Genomic DNA, 22,243 nt, shown 5'->3' with positions numbered 1-22,243 from the left:
ATGGTGGATAGGTTCATTATCTTGATTGGGATGATGGCTTCACAGATATATTCAAATGTTGAAATTTGTCAAATTGTACAATTTAAGTATGTATAGTTTATTATATTTCACTAATACTTCAATACAGCTGTTTTTAAAAGTTACCAAGCTATTTCCTTGCTCTTTGGAAGCCCTGAGATCTTTTTCAATCTTCTTGTGTTTTAAACACACCAGCCTACTGCACCCTCCTCATACCTCTGTCTATCTCAGACAACTAAACACAAAGCAAAACTCACTCTGAAGAATGTCAAAATGCATATTTTCATCAGAGAAACACCTCATAGTCCTTTGTTAAATGTTCAGAGATACATGATTGGGTCTTATGAAGCAAATGCATCCTGTTTTATAGAATTAGGGGAGAGAAAATGCATACAAAAGAGCCCAATCGTTTTTTTGGCAGTCTTTTATGTCAGAGCTCAAAATTGCTGTCTGATAAAATGTAGGCCACCAGATTGAATTACTTCATTGAACCACTGCTGTCCTCTGTTAATGGTAATTGCTCAGATATAGCAGTCTTTCTCGGCAACATCTCAGATATTTACCTCCTACTGTTTTTCAATTCAAACCTTTGATGAAAATATTCCCAGTACTTCTTTAAAGCAGACATCCAACTGTCTTTCTTGACAAAAGCAAGGTCTCTAAATCAGATCCTGACAATTTGTGACACAGCAGTCTATCCAAATCACCTTTTACCTATGTCACTATGTCATTTCCTGAGGAAAAAAGTGTCCCTCAGACGAGCAATTTCTGTAGGTTTTTGGACCTGGAAGGTTGGTATGCCAGCAAAAGTGGGAGTCGAAAAAGGGAAAAGTAATTTTTTTCCTGTGAATTGAAGGAATTTAGAGAGGAGTTGACCAGATCTAAAAAGCAAAATTGTGGCTTTGTTTATTTTACAGATATATATATATATATATATATATATATATATATTTAATTTTTTAAAATTTATTTGACAGGTAGAGTTATAGACAGTGAGAGAGAGGGAGAGGGAGAGAGAGAGAGAGAGAGAGAGAGAGAGACAGAGAAAGGTCTTCCTTCCATTGATTCACTCCCCAAATGGCCCCACGGCCGGCACTGTGCCGATCTGAAGCCAGGAGCCAGGTGCTTCTTCCTGGTCTCCCATGCGGGTGCAGGAGCCCAAGCACTTGGGCCATCCTCCACTGCCCTCTTGGGCTACAGCAGAGAGCTGGAATGGAAGAAGAGCAACTGGGGCTAGAACCCAGCGCCCCTGTGGGATGCTGGTGCCGCAGGTGGAGCATTAACCAAGTGAGCCACAGCGCTGGCCCCTACATATATATATATTAATTTTCATTTTACTTGAAAGGAAGTGAAAGAGAAATCTTCATTGGATGGTTCACTCCCCAGGTGCCTGCAGCGGCCAGGGCTGGGCCAGGCCAAGCCAAAGCTAAAAACCTGGAACTCCACCTGTTGCCTGGAGAGTATGCATTAGCAGCATGCTGGATTTGAGGAGGAGCCAGGATGCTAACTAGGCACGTAAATACGGGATGTGGGCATCTTAACTGCTGTGCCAAATGCCCATCTCTGGATACATTTTTATGAAGGGAATCCTTACGTGTTTGTTGTCTTCAAGATGATAATGAGTACAATTTGAATTGAATGGTTTTTTAAAAGCTACTGCTTTTAAGGAGGCAGTAGAAGAAGGTTAACAAGTTTTTATTCTGTTTCTGTTAAGTTACTTTTATATAAAACTATGTAGCAATTTCTGTCTGGGAAAGATTCACTTCAGGTTCTGGACAACCTCCTGGCCTAAACTGGGCAGACTACCTCTCTCTAAGTGAGGATTATGAAAACCGTACCATTGGTATGTGCGATAATCAGTGCTGACTTGTGGCCCAGTGGATGAAGCAGAGGCGGTGGTAACCAGGAGGGCTAACGTGGCATGAGATTGACTGGATCAGCCTCAGAATGTAATACACTGTGTGCATCTCTTTGGCTGGGATTAGTTGGACACCTATTTTTTTTTCCCAACTGGTTGAATTGGAAGAGTATATTTGATCGTTGCTTCTTTGGATCACATTGTAGGCTTATGTGTTTGACTGATGGGCTAGCTTTAGGGGCTGTTGGAGCCCCTGTGTGTACCTGCTTTCCAGGTTTGGTAAGTGAGCAGCTGACAGCCCAGCAAGCACACCGCCTGCTGCCAGCCTGGCTTGGTTCATCCCCAGTGAATGCTTCGTTATGGGAATGAGTCTTGGAATGTTGTTTGCCTGGGAATACTGCAGGAAAGTGACCTTCTTTAGTGGCACTGGGCTGATGAGTTGACTTTTAGAGTGTCCTCGCCCAAGACCTTTTTAGCCTTTGAGAAAACACTAAGCAGAACCATGGCTGAACACTGGGGAGAATCTGATTGGGGAATAAAGCATTTCTTTAGAATCTCAGAGTAAAATCCCTACTTTTTAGAAACAGTGGAGAATCCTAGGAAGTTAGGGCCAGGTGGTAGTGGAAGAGGTAGGAAGAGACAACCTTTTCTTACCAGGTGTCTGGCTGCATGAGTCCTCACTGGCAGGTGGTTCTTACTCTGACACAACTTCAGAATACATTTGGGGGCAGAGAGTCCTTCCTTCTCTTTTTTAGAGGTCATAGATGTGTTCTTTCAAAGGAGAAAATTGGCACTTGTAAGGAAGCCTCCGTGATGAAGGCTGCTTGGCTTTTGTTCCCTAATCCTCTCTCTTGGGACCTTTCCCTGGCTGCCCCATAGGAATCGAAGGCCTGAGGGCTATCAGGAAAATAAGTGATTAGCTCAGATCTTGTCCAGCTATAGGTCCCCAAATATCCAACCCCTATTCTTTTACTCGGGCTTAAATTCTCTAACCTAAAGCCTGGGGTAACACTCTGCTGATGGTGACCTTGCATTCAGAAGCTCAGGACAAAAGGGTCTGATGTGGCCACCAGACATGTCTGGGGGTAAGAGAAGAACCCTGTGGGTTCATCGAGAGAAGAATCACTTGCGCCTGGAGTGCAACCTCAACCCGTGGTATAACGTTATGCCAGGCAGACAGTGATAACAGTTCCTGGCTTAGTAGGGACATCTGAAGCATTGGCTCCTTTTTTTCTTCCTTTTTCTTTTTTGCTGAAATGTTAGAAGTGCTGACCTCATCTCTAACCTGACTGTCCCTGTCTACAACTTCATCTAGCCCATTTCTGCAGAAGAATGTACACAAGTGGCAGCCTCCAGGAACCTGCTCCTTGAGGACACCAGTCCCTCTCTGCCACTCTCCCGCTGCCACCCTCGTGCTGCCTTCTCTGCTTGGCTCCTCTTCGCCAACACCCCTCTTTCTGTTGACACAGAATATGCAAAGTCCAGGAGATGTAGCAATGCCAGTGAGAGCTAAATTACTTGCAGCTGGTGATGCCACCTGTGCCTATCAAATTTCAGCCAAAGCCGTTGCTTTCCCAGAGTGCACTGTTTTGGGAAATTGGAAAGTGATTCAGTTTGGAGGCAGCAATGAGCCGGATAGAAGAGAGAGCTTTTCTCTGGGCTCAATTGTGTGAAGAAAATTGTGAAGTGGGGTTGCAGATGGTCCCAAATCCCTTGTTTTTACATCTTCCAAGGCTCAGATGCAGCCCAAGTGATTTCTGAGTTAAGCCTCCGGCCTTTAGATGGGCTGAGATAGAACCATCCTTAGCAAGCAGACCTTCTGTGGCGCTCTAGGACCCACAACTGCATAACCTGCTCTGGTTCTTGTATTGTTGGGGATGTTAATGATTTCTTACATCTCCACAAGCTTGCTCTGCTGCTGTTTATGTTCTTGCTGTTCTGTTCAGTCATTTGTGTACTCCGAGAACAATTTCTCAGCTTTGTAGCTGTGCCTCATATAAGAGGTCCTTCATGTGGCTTTGAAAAAAACAAATCTAATTAACACTTTAATTTAATCTGACTGCTTTTTCCTGTAATTTTCTAAGGCTATCCTCCTAGTAAACTCGGGTCTCTGTATAATCACTCCTGTTTTCAGGCATCTTTCGTCACTTTCTTCGTGCTCACAGCCTTTCTGTACTACTCTCTTTTTCTTATTCCTGTTTGTTTTTCATTTTACCCTCTCTAGAGCCTGTCATGATGTAGGCACTTCTCAACATCTGAGCGTAGCTGGGTGAAAGATACAATCTCTGCCACTAAGGGCTGAATTCTTCCACTGGAATGTCCGTGAGAACTTTAAAATTACACCTGGCGCAGCCCCACCTTATTTTAGAACCACCAACATAGTCGTGTTCGCTGGCTTGTGATGACAGTGGAGGGAGAGGGGAATTTGAAGCAAATAATTAAAATGTGAGTGTATTGCCCTCTTAGGGATATTGCTAAACCAGCCTTAGGGTATGGGAATGGGATTTAGCAGGTGACTGAAGTGGTGAGGTGTGCATTCCCTGGAGCACCTCGTGGAAGGTTCAGGACTCAAGCGTGGTATTTTCAGTTATTTTGGAATGCTTACAAATGACAGGAATGAAGAGGTGAAGGGGCCAAATCACAAATACGTTTCATGCGTCTTGCAAAAGAGTTTGCATTTCATAGTGAAAGCAATGAAGAATCACTGAAAGATTTTTAGAAGTGGGATTTAAATAGATTTGTGTGTGAGAGAGATAAATCACTCAGGCAATATTGTGGAAGATGGCTTGGTAAGAGTGAGATTGCAGGCAAGAAAGATTCCAGGAAAAAATAATTATGATGTCAGTGGGATTGGAAGAGAAAGGGAACAATTCTGAAGATACTTCATGCAAGAAAGAATTCAGGCGTGAAACAGTGAGAAAAGTAATAAGGTTTTATTGGGGATAGGGCATCCGTCAGAATGGAAGGGAAAGGGAGAGAGAGTGCCCAGTCACTTAGACTGCAGGAATGCCAAGTTACATGGTTGAATGGAGAGAATACACCTGGGCAGGCCAGGTGGGCAGCCCAGCAGAGAGCGGAGCGCAGTCTTTGTTTAGACTGGGGCTTATAAAGGAAAAGGGGTCCAGGTTTTTCCTTCCCCTCTCCTTCTATAGGACAAAGGGTCTGTGGAGGGTAAATTAGCAAATTCCTCTGCAGGTTTGGGGAGTCCTGGTGCTGGGGCAAAGGAGCTTCCCTCTAGATGTAAGGATTTTTAAGGGGTCCATGGGATGACTGGAAATATGGCCTGTAGGAGTATGAGTCTGGGGTTTGGAGGAGCAGCATACACCATCGATTTGATATTCCACATAGTTCATGGATCCTGTTTCCCTTTGTGGAAAGAACACAAATTGCGATGATTAGGACAAGTGTCGAACATGTGAGATTCTTGTGTCTTTGTGATTTCCTAGAGGATTATAGAGCTGATTTGATAAAAGGGAACAAACATATAATCATCTATCCATGACGAACTCTTCGTTATTATTAGTGAGTGCATGTTACATGTTTCTTAGGGCCATAGCATAATTTTAGAAAACTCCAGATGAACAGCTTTATTTTTTATTTATTGCTCTGCTTTCCTCTGATTGCTTTCGCTGTAGCGTCAACCTGCATCTTATTTTAATCATCTCCTCTCAGAATGCTGATTATTTCTCAGCCCTGCTAGACTAGATCTTGGGAGTTTGTGTTTGTTTAAGGCCATTTCAAGGGTCTACAGCATTAGCTGTTGATGATACGGCGTGTTTAGAGGATACCATGGTTTCTCTCCTGCTACATCCCTCACACATGTTTGAAGCCATTATTATCCTCTCTGCTAGCTCATGCGACTTGTAAGATCACTATTTGTGGGTGTCACAAAATGTTGGCAAGACTCCAGTGTGAAACCCAGTGTGAAATACATGTGGTTAAACTTCTCTGAATTTTTGTGTCAATCAAAACAAATGGCTTACAAGACTCGATGAATTTAAAAAAAGAAAACCTTCTGAATTATAGAACACTGAAACTATGTGGAACATTTTAGGTCCATTTTTTGATATGTAGTGAAGGAAATCATATTGAAGAGAACATACATGGTATTGTAGCATCAGAATTTCTTAGGATTAAAGCTGATAGCATTACAAATAGAGAATACCTTTTTATTAAAGCATATATTATTCTAAAATGCCATGCCATGGAATGCTGGGAATGTACATACCAGATTTCTACAGATCTTCAACGAGGAAGCAAGTAGCTTAAAAAAATAGGATTTTGACTGTTATTTATCAGAAAGAATAGTTTATGAGTTGCCAAACAGTGAAAACTTTTAAAGTATTTATCTCTGATAATTAGACATAACTAATTCTTTTTAATTTTTTTTGAAGATTATATTTATTTATTTGAGAGGTAGAGTTATAGACAGTATAAGGGAGAGACAGAGAGAAAGGTCTTCCATCCACTGGTTCACTCCCCAAATGGCCCCAATGGCGAGAGCTTCACTGATCCAAAGCCAGGAGCCAGATGCCAGGAGCTTCTTCCAGGTCTCCCACATGGGTGCAGGGGCCCAAGGACTTGGGCCATCTTCCACTGCTTTCCCAGGCCATCAGCGGGGAGCTGGATCAGAAATGGAGCAGCTGGGACTAGAAGTGGCACCCATATGGGATGCCGGTGCCGCAGGTGAAGTATTAACCAACCGCACCACAGCGCTGGCCCCCATCACTAATTCTTGATGTCTATCTGATAACAATATGAGAATTTTATTACAACTCTGATGTAACAAGATTTTATTTATTCTCTTTATCAAGGTGATAAAGTTTCACCTCTCCTGCTCTTTTGAAGTCTTTTAAAAAATTTTTAAAAGATTTTTTAAAATTTATTTAAAAGAGTTACAGAGAGAGGTAGAGCCAGAGAGAGAGAGAGAGAAACATCTTCCATCCACTGGTTCACTCCCCAGATGGCTGAGACAGAGCTGGGCTGATCACAAAGCCAGGAGCCTGGAGCTTCTTTCAGGTCTCCCATGTGGGTGCAGGAGTCCAAGGACTTAGGCCGCAGGAGTCCAAGGACTTAGGCCATCCTCCACTGCTTTCCCAGGCACATTAACAGGGAGCTGGATTGGAAATGGAGCAGCCGGGACTCAAACCAGTGCCCAAATGGGATGCCAGTGCTGCAGGCCAGGGCTTTAACCCTCTGCGCCACAGCACCTTCCCTGTTTTGAAGTCTTAAGTGGGTATCCTTAGAAACACTCCCAATTTCTTGTTCTTACTGTCCTGGAACTTACACATAGTCAAAGGATCATTAGATTGGTCTTTTCTGTATTTATGAATCAAAACAATATTCTTTTTACATTTTAGTTTTAACAATGTCCATAATGTAACTGATATTTGTCCAAATATATTCACCTTCATACAATAGGATTTAATAACTTAATTGAGTGTGTTGTCTTAATAAAATGTTTGGTGGCCAGATATCTATGAAATATTTGAAAGCCCATGCTATAACTGCTGAAATACCTAAGAAAGGTAGGATTTTGATGTGTCTCTTTTTTTAGCAACTGGTGCAACATCTTCTTCCAACAGAAAGGCCTCTGCTTGCCATAATTTTCAGCATATGGATTTTTTTTTTTTTTTTGACAGGCAGAGTGGACAGTGAGAGAGAGAGATAGAGAGAAAGGTTTTCCTTTTGCCGTTGGTTCACCCTCCAATGGCCGTCGCGGCTGGCGCGCTGCAGCCGGTGTACCACGCTGATCTGAAGGCAGGAGCCAGGTGCTTCTCCTGGTTTCCCATGGGGTGCAGGGCCCAAGCACTTGGGCCATCCTCCACTGCACTCCTGGGCCAGAATCCAGCGCCCCGACCGGGACTAGAACCTGGTGTGCCGGCACCACTAGGCAGAGGATTAGCCTGTTGAGCCACAGTGCCGGCCCAGCATGTGGATTCTTGAGGACTTTGTAAAAGGTTATCTTCCAGGCTTATGGGAAGAACAACTCCATACTCATCAAACAATTCCAAAATCATTCAAAGTAAGCCTCACAGATTATGTCTGTGATAACTTGTTAGGTGACATAGGTCACTAAATTTAATACTCAGAAAAGATGACCCTACACATTAATTCTTTCTTTTCACACTGCTGTAAGTTTTCTAACCTTTATCCCCCAAACTTCATCATGCTGCTTTTAGCTTTCCCACTCATGGCTACCAGTGTCAAAAACTGTGCTTCTAGATACCAACAGGAAGACATTTGTGAAAAGGTCTTCATCAATGTCTGACACTGGCGAATTGAAAAATAATGTACTAGCTACATAAAACTGTGTTTATTCCTCCTAAACCAGTCCTTGCCTTTTGCAGTATTTCCAATGGAATTGCAATTTTTTTACTAGATTTTTCTTTGAAGGAGCTGTGATTTGCAATAATCTTGTCATGCCAAGCTCAAAATACTACTAAATGAAGACATTTGTGGAAGGGAATGATTGTAAATTGCATGCAAATTTCGACTCGGCTGGAATTAATCAATATGGAAACAGTACTTGTATGTTCCTGATATAATGATGCTGAAACTAATCCCATGGAGTTCTATTTCCATGGGAATTAGGCATTTATTTAGATTTAAATCCATCTCTCTCTCTCTTCCCACCCCCCTTGAAGACAAAGTCCTGCTTTTGAGTCTTTAAACAATAACTTCTTTGGGGGATAGAAAGATGTTCAAAAGGAAACCAGAGTAAAATCAAACATTTGACTTCCTCTGGGGGACATCTGGTGTTTCCTATTTAATTTGCTGTGCTTGTTTAATGATTTCTTTTCCCCAATTTTGTCCTTGCTCATTTTTTTCCCTCTGAAAATCATAAGGCTTATGAGATAGTAGGTGATGCCATCTATTATTTGTTAAGTATGCAATACTTGTCCCTAAATGGCACATTCTGTCATTTGTACCGATTTCTTGAGTATATTCCAGCTCATCTTTGATTGATTTTTTTTTTTTCCAAAAATTGTTGCATGAAAATCTCACTTTCTGGGGAGCAGATCTTCATCATTGACCTTAATGCCGTCTTACAGTCACAAATTTGTTATTTTCTTTGATTGGCAGCATTAGGCTTACTGCCTTTTATTCTTATACTTAACCCCTAGATTGGTTTATCTAAGATTATTTGTTCCTTGCCTTATCTCCAAGCTATTTATTCAAGAATTCACAGGAAGAAAGTCTTATCATTGGCATATTTTGTATCGCTAATACCTCAGTGTTACACCTGTAAATCTTCAAACTCTTCCCTACCCCTCTGGGGTACTTTAAGAGTCCCTTTATTTATAGCCCAGTTTAAGCCCCAGTGGGTAGCACTCCATAAACCTGCAGTGACATCCAGTGGCCTCATGGTGTAATTTTTTAAATGTAATTTCCAAAAGGAATTACAGGAGCTGTATCGCCTGTCAAGGAAAAACACTGCAGGAGTCAATGGACGAGGTTCTCTAAATGTATTACCTTACAAATAGTTACTGACATGCCCCTTCATGGGATTACCAGTGGAATGATTATTCATTTCTTCTATTCATTTTTGAATAGAAGAATAACAGCCTCTGATGAGATCAACTTCAATTATTCTAAGATCAGAGGAATATAGAAAATTGAGGACAGTTTCTATAAAGAGGACAGTATTTTATTAATGAAAATATGCATTGTAGAATTTCCTATTCTGGATCTTTGCTGTAGAATTTAAGAAGTAGAGGCAAACCTCTCGTTTGTGCCCCTGATTATAAAATTAAAAGTTTTGTGTTGTTCCTCCTTCTTGATTCTTATACTGTGAGTCTGTCTGTATTTCTTTCTTTCTTTCTTTCTATCTTTCTTACATTCCTTCTTTTTTTCTTTCTTTCTTCCTTCCTTTCTTTTTTTTTCTTTCTTTCTTTCTCTTTATTTCTTTTTTAAGATTTTTATTTATTTATTTGAGAGGTAGAGTTACAGAGAGAAGAGAAACAGAGAGAAAGGTCCTCCATCTGCTGATTCATTCCCCAGATGTCCATAACTGTTGGAACTGAGTTGATCCAAAGCCAGGAGCCAGGAGCTTCCTATGAGTCCCCCATGTGGGTGCAGGGACCCAAGCACTTGGGCCATCTTCTACTGCTTTCACAGCCCATAAGCAGAGAGCTGGATCAGAAGTGGAGCAGCTGGGACTTGCACTGGCACCCATATTGGATGCTGGCACCACAGATGGAGGCTTGCCTACTACACCACAGCATGGCCCCTGTACTGTGTTTCTTTGAAAATTTTTTGTTGTGTCAATCCTTGGATTTTAGCAAGCCATCTAATAAGACTGCCATATAAACAGAGCCCAGTGACTCCCAATCTGCTTACTGTGTTTGAATAGTAGTATTAAAGGAAGGGATATTTTTATAAAAACAACATACCATCATTTAAAAAAATTTACACAAAGAAAATCTAAGTTTATCAATCTAAATCTTACCCTTTTTACAGAAATAACTAGTATTAACATTTTATGAGCCTCTTTCCAGATGCCTCTCTTTGTAGATACATTGGCGGTCTTCCTAAGAAATAATTTCATAACATTAACCCATATATGCATATGTATATAATTACTATGTTTTCTTGATTTCTAATTACTAAAACAATGTAAGACTGAGTGGGGGGAGTACCAATGAATATGTTGCTTATTTATTTATTTATTGAGATTGCCTTCTTTGTTGTGACTTTCATGCAGAGTTCGATAGTGAGAATCAGGGTAGCAAGAAGATTGATAAGAAAGGAATGATGGGTAGCCACCTAATGGCTGTCAGCTACAAGCACTGGTCTAGGCATGTTGATGGAGACTGGATTGGGTCAGCATAGTTCACATAGTTTATATGTTTAAATAAGCAGAATAATATGTTCTAGAGCTCCGAGTTAATGTAAGTCTAGTGTGTAGCAACTAAGCAAAGAGAATTTTCTAAACTCCTGGTAGGCACATTCATAACAGAAATAAGTGTTAGGCTGAGAGAGAGAGGCCATACCTTTCACAACTCATACTGAAGTAAAAATTTGAAGTTTAGATTTTATTCTGTCATGACTACTTCCCAAGAATGCCTCAGATACAAAAGAAAAACCATATACTACTGGGAAAGTACAGAGAGCAGCCGTTGGGCAGGAAGAGCTGCGAACCCTCCCCTACATTAAAATGAAGAGGGCAAAAGTCGTCTGCCATTGAGAACGATTGTTGTATCCAGAATTCTGCATTAATACAAAACCAAGGCCTTCAGCCTTGCAGAGAATCAGGAAACTTCCTCAATGCCTGAAATGTTCCACCAATACAAGGCAGAGCTGGCTTTCCCCATAGGGGCAAGCAGGAAAGAGCAAGAAAAGTGATCACCTTCTGTGTCGTGTACTGAGTAGGAAGCATAGACTTCCGCTGGGGGAGAGGCAGAAATGCAAAGTAGCTTCCATTCTTGAGGGTCAGATGTGGTAGGCCAAGCCTGAGATTGGAGCAAGAGAACTGAAAAAACTCTACCCCTTCCCCTCCCCAAACACAGCCTTGAACTGTGAGAAATACTAGACTTTCACAGTCCCTTCTGCTGTAGAATGGCAAGAGCATAGGAGGGACACATGTACCCTAAAGCGTTTCTGTGCAGGTCCCTCTGAAAGTGTAGGCTGGATCATGAACAGTGAAGAGAAACTCCTTTACAGTTTTTAAAATATAAACCTTATTGCTGAATAGTTTTAGATGTAACATGGTTATATGCATATCAGTTCCCATATACACCCCACCTAGGTTGAATATGTTGACATCTTTACTATGATATAGTTGTTACAACTAATGAACTAGGTTGGCTGCATTATTAATAACTGAACGTGTACATTATTCAAATTTCCTTAGCTTTTGAATTAATGTATTTTAGTACATCCTGTTCACATTAGGACACCATATCATATGGTTAGTCTGTTGTATCATATGCTTACTCATTATGTCTCTTTGAGGTCTCCTTAGAGTATGACAGTTTCTCAGACATTTGACATTTTGGTGAAGAGTGCTGGTCAGGTATTTTCTAGAATGTTCCTTGATTGGTTGAGGGTTTTTTTTTTTTTAATGTTTTTAAATTTTTTTCTCATGAGGAGCCCCTTAGTCAACCTCTGCTTTGAATCTTCTGGACTCTCACAAAGGGTAGGTCACAGTACTCAGTCTAAGTAATGATTGTTATCTTGAGTCCAGCAACAAAACCCAAATACAGTTCAACTACTGAGTTTAATCAGCCCTCCCGTACACGTACTAACAGCCAGATCAATGTAGTTACACATTTCCAAGCAGAAACACTATTCACCTAAGCTTCTCTTGCACACAGTTCTTTGAATATAGTAAAAAATGATCACACACACACACGCGAGGACCCCCCCCCTTTTTTTTACAGGTGATACAGTCAACCATATATACCAACTTCAGATAGAGATTTGAAAATGACTACCCTTTAGATTCTTTATATGACTGCATTGAAAGGTTTAATGGGAAAAGTGTATCTTATACATGAAACAGCATAGAATTTCTTTGGCAATATGAAGTCTACAAATAAGTGTCAGCTGTTAATGCTAGAAATGAGAAACAGTATTATATGTGAATTTTTCCCCCTGTGATTTATCAACAGACCAGATACAATAGCAGAAATAATCAGCAACCTTGAAGACAAACCAGTAGAAGCCTTTTAAGTTAAAATAGGGGCCGGCGCCGCGGCTCACTAGGCTAATCCTCCTCCTTGCGGCGCCAGCACACCGGGTTCTAATCCCGGTCTGGGCGCCGGATTCTGTCCCGGTTGCCCCTCTTCCAGGCCAGCTCTCTGCTGTGGCCCGGTAGTGCAGTGGAGGATGGCCCAGGTCCTTGGGCCCTGCACCCCATGGGAGACCAGGAGAAGCACCTGGCTCCTGCCTTTGGATCAGCGCGGTGCACCGGCTACGGTGCACCGGCCATGGCAACCATTGGAGGGTGAACCAACAGCAAAGAAAGACCTTTCTCTCTGTCTCTCTCTCTCTCACTGTCCACTCTGCCTGTCAAAAAAAAAAAAAAAAACACAGTTAAAATAGGGCAAAAAGAATAGAAATTTAAAAACAGCACCACTCTAGAAAATTATCAGCCCAGCACTTTGAAGAGAGGACATAGGTGAGAAGGCGCATTTGAAGAGCTGATAATGGCTGAGAATTTTCTAAAATGAAAGCAAACTGCAGATCCATTGAGGATAATTAGAAAGAAAAGCACACCTACAAACATTGGCGTCAAACTGCTGAAAACCCAAGATAAAGAGGAAACCCTGAAGACAGAGGAAAAAAAAATTGTACATAGAGGTATGTAGATAAATGTCTAGCAGCAGATTCTATGTCAGAAATTATGTAAGCCAAAAGATATTGAGTCAAATCTTTAAAAAACTGACAGAAAAAAATATCCTCAATCTAGAATCCTACATCCAGGTAGGTTTTTCCTTCCTTCCTTCCTTCCTTCCTTCCTTCCTTCCTTCCTTCCTTCCTTCCTTCCTTCCTTTCTTTCTTTTAAAGATTTATTTATTTATTTGAAAATCAGAGTTACACAGAGAGAGAAGGAGAGGCAGGGAGAGAAAGGTCTTCCATCCACTGGTTCCTTCCCCAAGTGGTCACAACGACCGGAGCTGTGCCAGTCCGAAGCCAGGAGCCAGGAGTTTCTTCCAGGTTTCCACGCGGGTGCAGGGGCCCAAGGACTTGAGCCATCTTCTACTGCTTTCCCAGGCCATAGCAGAGAGCTGGATCAGAAGTGGAGCAGCCAGAAATCAAACCAGCACCCATATGGGATGCTGGCATCATAGGTGGCAGCTTTACCCACTATGCCACAATGCCGGACCCTCAGGTATGTTTTTAAAAGAAGGGCTTGATCAGATGAACATACAATAAGAGAATTATCTGCTAGCTGATTCACACTACAGGAAACTTTAAAGGTGTTTTTCAGGCTGTGAGAGGATATTACTATATAGAATATGGTACTGTTGGTTTCACAAAAAGGAATGAAGAACACCCAAAATGTAAAAATGTAAATGAGTATAAAAAGACATTTTTCTGGTGCCAACGCTGTGGCACAGCAGGTTAAAGCCCCAGCCTGCAGTGCTGGCATCTCATTTGGGCACTGATTCGCTCCCCTTCCTACCCAGCTCTCTGCTGTGGCCTAGGAAAGCAGCAGAAGATGGCCCAAGTCCTTGGGCCCCTGCATCCATGTGGGAGACCTGGAGGAAGCTCCTAGCTCCTGGCTCCGGGCTCCGGGCTTCAGATCAGCTCATCTCTGGCTGTTGCGGTCGTTTGGGGAGTGAACCAGCAGAATGGAACACACGGAAGACCTCTCACGTGCGCTCTACTTCTCTGTAACCCTGTCTTTCAAATAAATAAAATAAATCTTTTAAAAAATACGTTTTCCTCTTTTAATCTTTTGAGAAGAGAAGGAAGGGTTGAGCAAATGAACATCAGCCAAATCCAACTTCTGGCTTGTATTCGTGTACTCCAGGAGCTAAGAATGTTTTTATTTTTTTAAAGGATTATGGGAAAATCAATGACTATGCAACAGAGATCATATATGGCTTATTCCACCCATATTACTACTTATCTGGTCCTGATTTAAAACAAAAACAACAACTATGTATTGTAGGGTTTGTAACCTATGTCAGAATAAAATTCTGGCAACAGTAGCACAAAGGATTGGAGAGATGAAAGGTTTCTCTATGTGAGGTTATATATACCTTTTCAGAATAGACTATGATAAATTAAAAATGTACATTGTGAATTCCAGAGTTCCTATTGGTGAAAAAGATAAAGCAAAATATAGCTAACTAACTAACATAAAATGTTCAACCAGGGGCTGGCACAGTGAAGCAGTGGGTTAAATCACTGTCTGTAGCACCTGCATTCCATACAGGCACCAGTTCAAGTCCCAGCTGCTCCACTTCCAATCCAGCTCCCTGCTAATGCTCCTGGGAAAGTGGGAGAGGATGACCCAAGTTCTTGGGCTCCTGCACCCACATAGGAGACTTGGAAGAATCTCCTGGCTTCGGCCTGGCCCAGCCCTGGCCATTGGGACCATTTGGAAAGTGAACCAGCAGATGGAAGATATCTCTCTGTGTGTGTGTGTGTGTGTGTAATTCTGACTTTCAATTCTTTGTAATTCTGACTTTCAAATAAATAAATAAATGTTTAAAAAATTTAAAAGTTTTTTAAAATGCTCAACTAATATAAAGGAAGACAAAAAGTGAAAGAGGAAAAGAAAGAAACAGATGGGGCAATATTTTAAAATGTGATGACAGAAATATACTTATCCTTAGCAGTCATTATATTAAATGTAAATTCAGCTCAAAAGCAGAGATTATAAAATCGGAGAGAAAACAAAAATCCCATTATGTGTTATCTACAGGAAACCCATTTACAATATGACATTAGCTATGTTGACATTTAATGGATGGAAAACAATATATCATGTAAAATATAATCAAAAAGAAAACTGTGTTTATATTAATATCAATTGAAGTAAACTTCAAAACATGCACTGTATTACAAAGGATAAAGCATAATGCCACACACTGCATGATAGTAACAGGGACCAGTTCATCAAAAAAGGAGGAGGAAGAGAATAATAAGAAGAAGAATTCATCAGGATAAAGTACAATGTACTTCATAACAGAGCCTCAGATTACATAAAGATGAAACAGAACTGCAAGAATTAGGCAAGTCCACCAACAGAGTTGGAAATGTCAGCATTATTCCGTCTGTAACTGATTAGAGCAATTTAATACAGATTAGGAAGGACACAGAAGATGGGAGCCACACTACCCATCACCGAGTCTCAACTGGGGTTCACAGAATACTGACAACAGAAAATATTTTATTTTTCAACTGCACATTACTATTTTGAACTATAAAAATTTCAGTAAACATAATGAATTGAAATGATGCAAGTTATGTTCACTGAACTTTGCTGACTAGAGCTAGAATACCTGGGGGCTGGTGCTGTGGCATAGTGGGTTAAAGCCCAGCCTGCAGCATGGGGGTTCCATATGGGTGCCAGTTTGAGACCCAGCAGCTGCACTTCTGACCCAGCTCTCTGCTAATGTGCCTAGGAAAGCAGTGGAGGATGGCCCAGGTCCTTGGGCTCCTAAATCCAAATAGGAGACCTGGAAGAAGCTCCAGGCTCCTGACTTCAGATTGGCCCAGCTCCTGGCTGTTGCAGCCATTTGGGGAGTGAACTAATAGATGGAAGATTCTCTCTCTCTCTCTCTCTCTCTCTCTCTCTCTCTCTGTAATTCAGCCTTTCAGATAAATAAATCAGTCTTTAAAAAAGATATCTGGAATATCTTCAAATATTTGAATTACATATCATACTATTAAATATCATCAATTAAAGAAGAAATCACAAATCTAATTTGTTTTTGTTTGTTTGTTTGTTTTTTGTTTGTTTTTGACAGGCAGAGTGGATAGTGCGAGAGAGAGACAGAGAGAAAGGTCTTCCTTTTTGCCGTTGGTTCACCCTCCAATGGCTGCTCAGCGGCGCATCTCACTGATCCGAAGGCAGAAGCCAGGTGCTTCTCCTGGTCTCCCATGCGGGTGCAGGGCCCAAGGACTTGGGCCATCCTCCACTGCACTCCTGGGCCATAGCAGAGAGCTGGACTGGAAGAGGAGCAACCGGGATAGAATCCAGTGCCTCAACTGGGACTAGAACCCCGTGAGCCGGTGTGGCAAGGTGGAGGATTAGCCTGTTAAGCCAAGGCACCAGCCCTAATTTGGTTTTAACATTTGAATGCCTTTTATTTCTAAGTATTTAAGAACCACACAGAGGTATACTGTGTCCTGCATATAACTGTATAAATCACAATGAATACAAAATATAATTTCAATTAAGTTGGTGTAACAGTATGCCTGGTTACATGAATTGTTTGGGGAATGTGATACCTTTGGATAAAATTTAATATGCCAGGGTCAGTGCTATGGCATAGCGAGCGGGTAAAGCCGCCACCTGCGGTGCCAGCATCCCATGTGGGCGCCAGTTTGAGTGCTGGCTACTCCACTTCTGATCCAGCTCTCTGCTGTGCCCTGGGAAAGCAGTAGAAGCTAGCTCGAGTCCTTGGGCCCCTGCACCCGCGTGGGAGACTTGGAAGAAGCTCCTGGCTCCTGGCTTCCGATAGGCCCAGCGTGGCCATTGTGGCCATCTGGGTAGTGAACCATCAGATGGAAGACCTCTCTCTCTCTCTCTCTCTCTCTCTCTCTCTCTCTCTCCCTCTCCCTCTCCCTCTCCCTCTCCCTCTCTACCTCTCTACTTCCACCTCTCTCTTAACTCTAATAAATCTAAAAAAATTAAAGAAATAAAGTTTAATACCCTAAAGTTTGGCAACTGATCAGACTGCAAAAATATACTTAATAGTGTTCTAATATATTATTAAGGAAGTTGAAGAATTGACACGGATCTAGTGTTAGCTTTACATTTCAATGGTTCTGTTGGTTTATTTTGTGACTGAATTAATCGATTTTCAGATGAGAGTTGATTAAAATCTATGATCTATCAGTTTGTCAGCAACATTTACTGTGGGCTTTCTGATCAGCAGACCCTTCCTACTGGTGGTTTCTAAATCTTGCTAGACTTTGTAGCTCTCCAAGTGGGTTGCAGTAGCTGATGATGTTAAAGAATGCAACCTCACCTTAACAAACGGGAGCAAAGATGGAAAGTTGTTTTCTGCAGAAGTTGAGTATATATTTTTAAGAACAGTGTATAATTTAATATAAGATAATAAATTCTTAGTATGTTTCTAAGTTGAGGAGGTTAATAGTCTTGGTTTTTGGAAATTTATATTAGCTTACTATAGTATTTATTTATGACATTTAATAAGAATATAAAGTCCTTTGTGAATTGGTGAGTGATTTTTTTTATTATTTCTGGAAACACATATTATACACTAACAATCATTGTGGCTATAATATTTTTGCCTAAATATTAACCATCATTTCCTCCTTAGGTTCCTACAGTATAAGGTGTTCTCTGATAGAAGAAAAAATATATGGATATATAGTTTAGTTTGCAGTCCCACTGTACTGTTGGGTATTTTAATTATCCCAGTAAAATGTTCCCATTTTACAAATGTGTTTAGATGTCTCTGACAGATTTAGGTTAGTTACATAAGGCAGATGTAAAACTGGGTCCCAGGACTTTTGGTTTATTTTGCCATTTTGTGTACAGCAAGTGTGACCAATTCATTTGTAAAATTTCTTCAAATAAGAGTTGCTTTATTTAAGGGAAATGAATCGTTTGTATTCAGCATTTCTAATGAATTACTTTTGGAGAAGCGCTCCAGAGCTTATGATAAATGACTGTTAATCCTTTTACAAACAATTATACAACTCCATACTACCAACTGAAGTCCAATTCCTTTTATTAACTTTGAGAAGACTTCAGTCATAAATTTTATGGTATGATTTTGATTTTTTAAAATCATGAGTGCCATATGGCTATAGAATGCAGAGGATTCATGAAATACATTCAGTGAGAACCAGAAGTAATTTACTATTCCTAAAATTTATGGAAATGCCAATCAATTCAATATGTAAAATAATCTTCACAATAAAGGTTAAGGGATTTGATTTTGCTTTTGATCATAATATTTGCCAATTATTTCCTGTTAGCATTACTGGTTAAATGAGGGTTGGCAAATCCTAGATAACAGTACCATGTATGTGTGTTTTACTCACAGAACTTTCTATCCTGCTTAATTTTTTATATAGCCTCAAGATCCAAATACAGTTGCAGTAATACTTCCCGAAAATGAGAAACCATCAGAACCCTCGTTTTGCTAGGAGGAGAGGGCAGGAAATTTCAAATATTAGTGCCTTCTATTTAAAAAAAAATTAATGAACACCCACCATTTCTCAAAAGGCACTTTGATAACTAAATATAAGTTTTAAAGCTTTGTGTTATTTTCACTTCCTTTTTGGTAGTAACAGTAAGTGACGAGGGGTCACAGATCATAGACATCTGTATTAAAAGGTCTGAGCTCTCTGTTTAAGATCAGACTTAGCAGGGGCATGTTACCTTTATAACTCTTCTTTCTTTAGTTCCCTCACTTGCGTTTGAGTAGATAGAAAAGTGTGAGGAAAATGTAAAAGAATAGTCCCTAGTCCCTTCTGGGTGTGGTAAACTCACTGAACGATGGACAGAAATTTCAGCCTTGTGGGGTCCGCTGTCAGGTACTGTAGTTATGTATATCTCCTAGAAAAATGGTCATCAGTTACACTATCTGGCTAAACTGACTTAAAACAGATAACTAAGCCTGCCTAAAAATGGGAGTGTTCTTTAAGACGGTACATTGTCGTTCCTAAACTGTCAGATCACACAGGCAGAATCTCTGCAAAGTGGGGACGAAAGAGGGGTTATGAGTCCTTTTCCCTTTTCGCCCATTTTGTCCACCTGGCTTTTACCTTTTTGCAGTTCTATTCTGAGAGGAAGCCGAGGAACAGCACTGAAGATGGGGGCCACTGCTGCTAGATTGGCACCATTAACCAGCTTTCATGGCTTTTGTGGGAGCCTCCTTTTCATTAGTATTTGCATCATGTTCACCAGCAAAATGATTATGTTAGGCAGAGACATCACATCACTTACATTTCATAGCTCAGTGCAATTTTCATAAACTGCGAGGCAACATCCAAAAAAACATGACTCAGAATTAGAGTTTCAGAAGATTATTATATAGACATTATTTCCCTCAGGTCACGGGCTTTAGTCAAATTTGGAGGAGAATGAAATTGCCAACAGTGAAAAGCAGACAGAAAGGTATGAGTTCATGAGCAGAGAAATAACATTTTCATTTGTTCCTTCCCCATGGGAAAGATTCAGCATTCCGGTAAATGGAGACGGTTATAAGAAATGAATTTTTGTCAGCAGGGATGTGATTTTAAGGCTCACTTATCCATTGGCAATCTAGATTTCTAACCCCAGGAATCTAGGAAATTGCTACAGAATGTAGTCTTTATTATAAACAAGTTTTTTTTTTTTTTTTTTGGTAGTCTTTTCCCCTCTTCTTTTCTTGGTCAGAGGTTTTTAAGATGGAGGGACTGCATTTCTTCCTGCATTTCAGGGCTCATAGCTGCAGAGTCCCCCCAGCTGCCTTCGGTTTCTCTGCATTGCTGTTGTTTTGTGATGGAAACCTCTCTTTTCCCACCCAGCTTCCCTGACTCTCTCCCTGTCTTGTCTAACCCTCTCTACTCAGCTAGCACCAGGCTGATGGTATTGGGAGCCACAGATCCTGACAAGTGATGGATCCATGGACTCTAACCCTCTTCCCAGCGTTTGCAGGATGTCTTGTGCTTCTGCCGCTTCTGTGTTCTCAGTGCTTTGTGTCTACGGCCCTGAGACAGCAAGGCAGAAAAACGGCTTTTCCGCAGCTCTCCTTTCTCCAAGTCTAAAGAACAAGGATTTGCGAGGTTTCGGTGGGGTAATCCTAGACAACCTTCTTCATAATTAAAGAATGTTCTTTCATGGGAAGTTTTATTTTCCTCCTTCAATTTCGTCTGATGCTTCTCGGCCCATCACTCATTCAAATTCTACGCAGAGGTTCTCCTGCTAGCTATTGTACATCTGTGAGAGCAGAAGATATTTCATATAACCCTAAACCCTTCATTTCTGGAGATGCAGATAGGTTCCGTAACATTAATCTCACCTTTATGTTTTTTTCAATTTTTAATAACTTGGAAGTGTGTATTTCTAATGCCTCCTTCCCCTGTGCATTTTTGCCTATTTTAATATTCCTTTCAGTGCCATAAACCATTTTCCTGGCTGTATTCTTATTGGGCAGTGTTACTGCCTGCCAAAGTTTACTGAAAGCAAATGTCATTGTCTTCATTATTATTATGTCTACAATATAATAATTATGAAAGTCATGATTTAATTGATTCAATAATGAGACTTGCTGACTCTCAGTTCATTGGATTTGACCCATGAAATTCATCATGACTCATAAACTTCTCCAAACCTCCAAGAATTCTAAAGGGAAGAAGAAAGGGTATTAGGGTAAGAAAGAGCATCTATCTTGTTTTTTAGATTTATTTATTTGAAAAGCAGAGTGACAGAGGAAGAGATAGAAACAGGAAGAGAGATCTTCCATCCACTGGGTCACTCCCCAAATGCCCACAACAGTCCTAGGCCAGGCTGAAGCCTGAGGGCGGAAACTAGAAGGCAAAAACTGCATCCAGACCTGGGTGGCTGGAACCCAAGTACTTGGGCCATCATCTGCTGCCTCCCAGGGACATTGTCAGGAAGCTGGATCAGAAGTGGAGTGGCCAGGACTTGCACCAGATGTGTTTGCACCAGGGGATGTGTTTGTCCCAAGTGATGGTTTAACCTACTGAACCCCAATCCCCTATTTTGCTGCAAAGGGCATCCAATTACATTTCTTTTTTCATTCCTCATGTGTTGTACGGTTAACAATATTCACTGACCTGCCCAGAGCGTTAGTAGATACTCATGTTAGTACTAGTAGGTTAAGCATCTGTCTGCGGCACCATCTTGAGTCCCAGCTGCTCCACTTCTGATTCAGCTCCCTGCTGATGGCCTGGGAAAGAAGTAGAGGATGACCCAAATTCTTGGGCCCCTGCACCCATGTGGGAGACCTGGAAGAAGTTCTGAGCTCCTGGCTTCGGATCAGCACAGCTCTGCCTGTTGTGGCCATTTGGGGAGTGAACCAGCGGATGAAAGACCTCTCTCTCTGTAACTATGCCTCTCAAGTAGATAAATAAATATTTTAAAAAATATATTGCGTCCTTAGTCCTTAGGACTTTGGGAAACTCCTGTTTAAGATAGTATTGGGATAGGGAGACCAGGAGGAAGCACCTGGCTCCTGGCTTCGGATCAGTGCAGCACACCGGCCGTAGTGGCCATTTCGGGGGTGAACCAACGGAAGAAAGACCTTTTTCTCTGTCTCTCTCTCTCTCTCACTGTCTAACTCTGCCTGTCAAAAAAAAAAAAAAAAAGGTATTATTGGGATAAAGTGTTACATTGCATTCTCTTTGGTGGTCATTCTTTGCATTTTGTGGAATCCCTCTTGGCATTAATTGGGGGACAGAAACAGCACCTGGTATGTTTACATGACAAACATGTATGAGAATACTTTAATGTTTGGCATTGCAGTTAAGATGCTTCTTGGGACACACCCGCCTTCCCTGTCCGAATGCCTGGGTTGGAGTCCCAACGCTGATCATGACTGCAGCTTCCTGCTAAGCATACCCACTTGAGAGACCTGGATTGAGTTCCTGACTTCAGCCTGGCCCAGCCGAGGCTGCTAGAGGAGAGTGAGCCAGTGATGTGGGGAGACATTTGTCACTTCCACCTCTCTATTCTCCGTGACTTTGTTTTTTTTTCAA

At 41.2% G+C, this 22,243-nt stretch overlaps 1 protein-coding gene across 1 annotated transcript in view; it reads left to right on the top strand.

The window, feature by feature from the left end:
* Positions 1–22,243, top strand: part of LOC133751110 (autism susceptibility gene 2 protein-like) — a 737,772-nt gene that overhangs the window by 597,424 nt on the left and 118,105 nt on the right. The window lies entirely within an intron of this gene.

Source organism: Lepus europaeus, chromosome 21, assembly GCF_033115175.1.
Source record: "Lepus europaeus isolate LE1 chromosome 21, mLepTim1.pri, whole genome shotgun sequence".
Lineage (NCBI taxonomy): Eukaryota > Metazoa > Chordata > Mammalia > Lagomorpha > Leporidae > Lepus > Lepus europaeus.
Note: the sequence above shows the minus strand (reverse complement) of the source record. Positions and strands in the feature narration are given on the sequence as shown.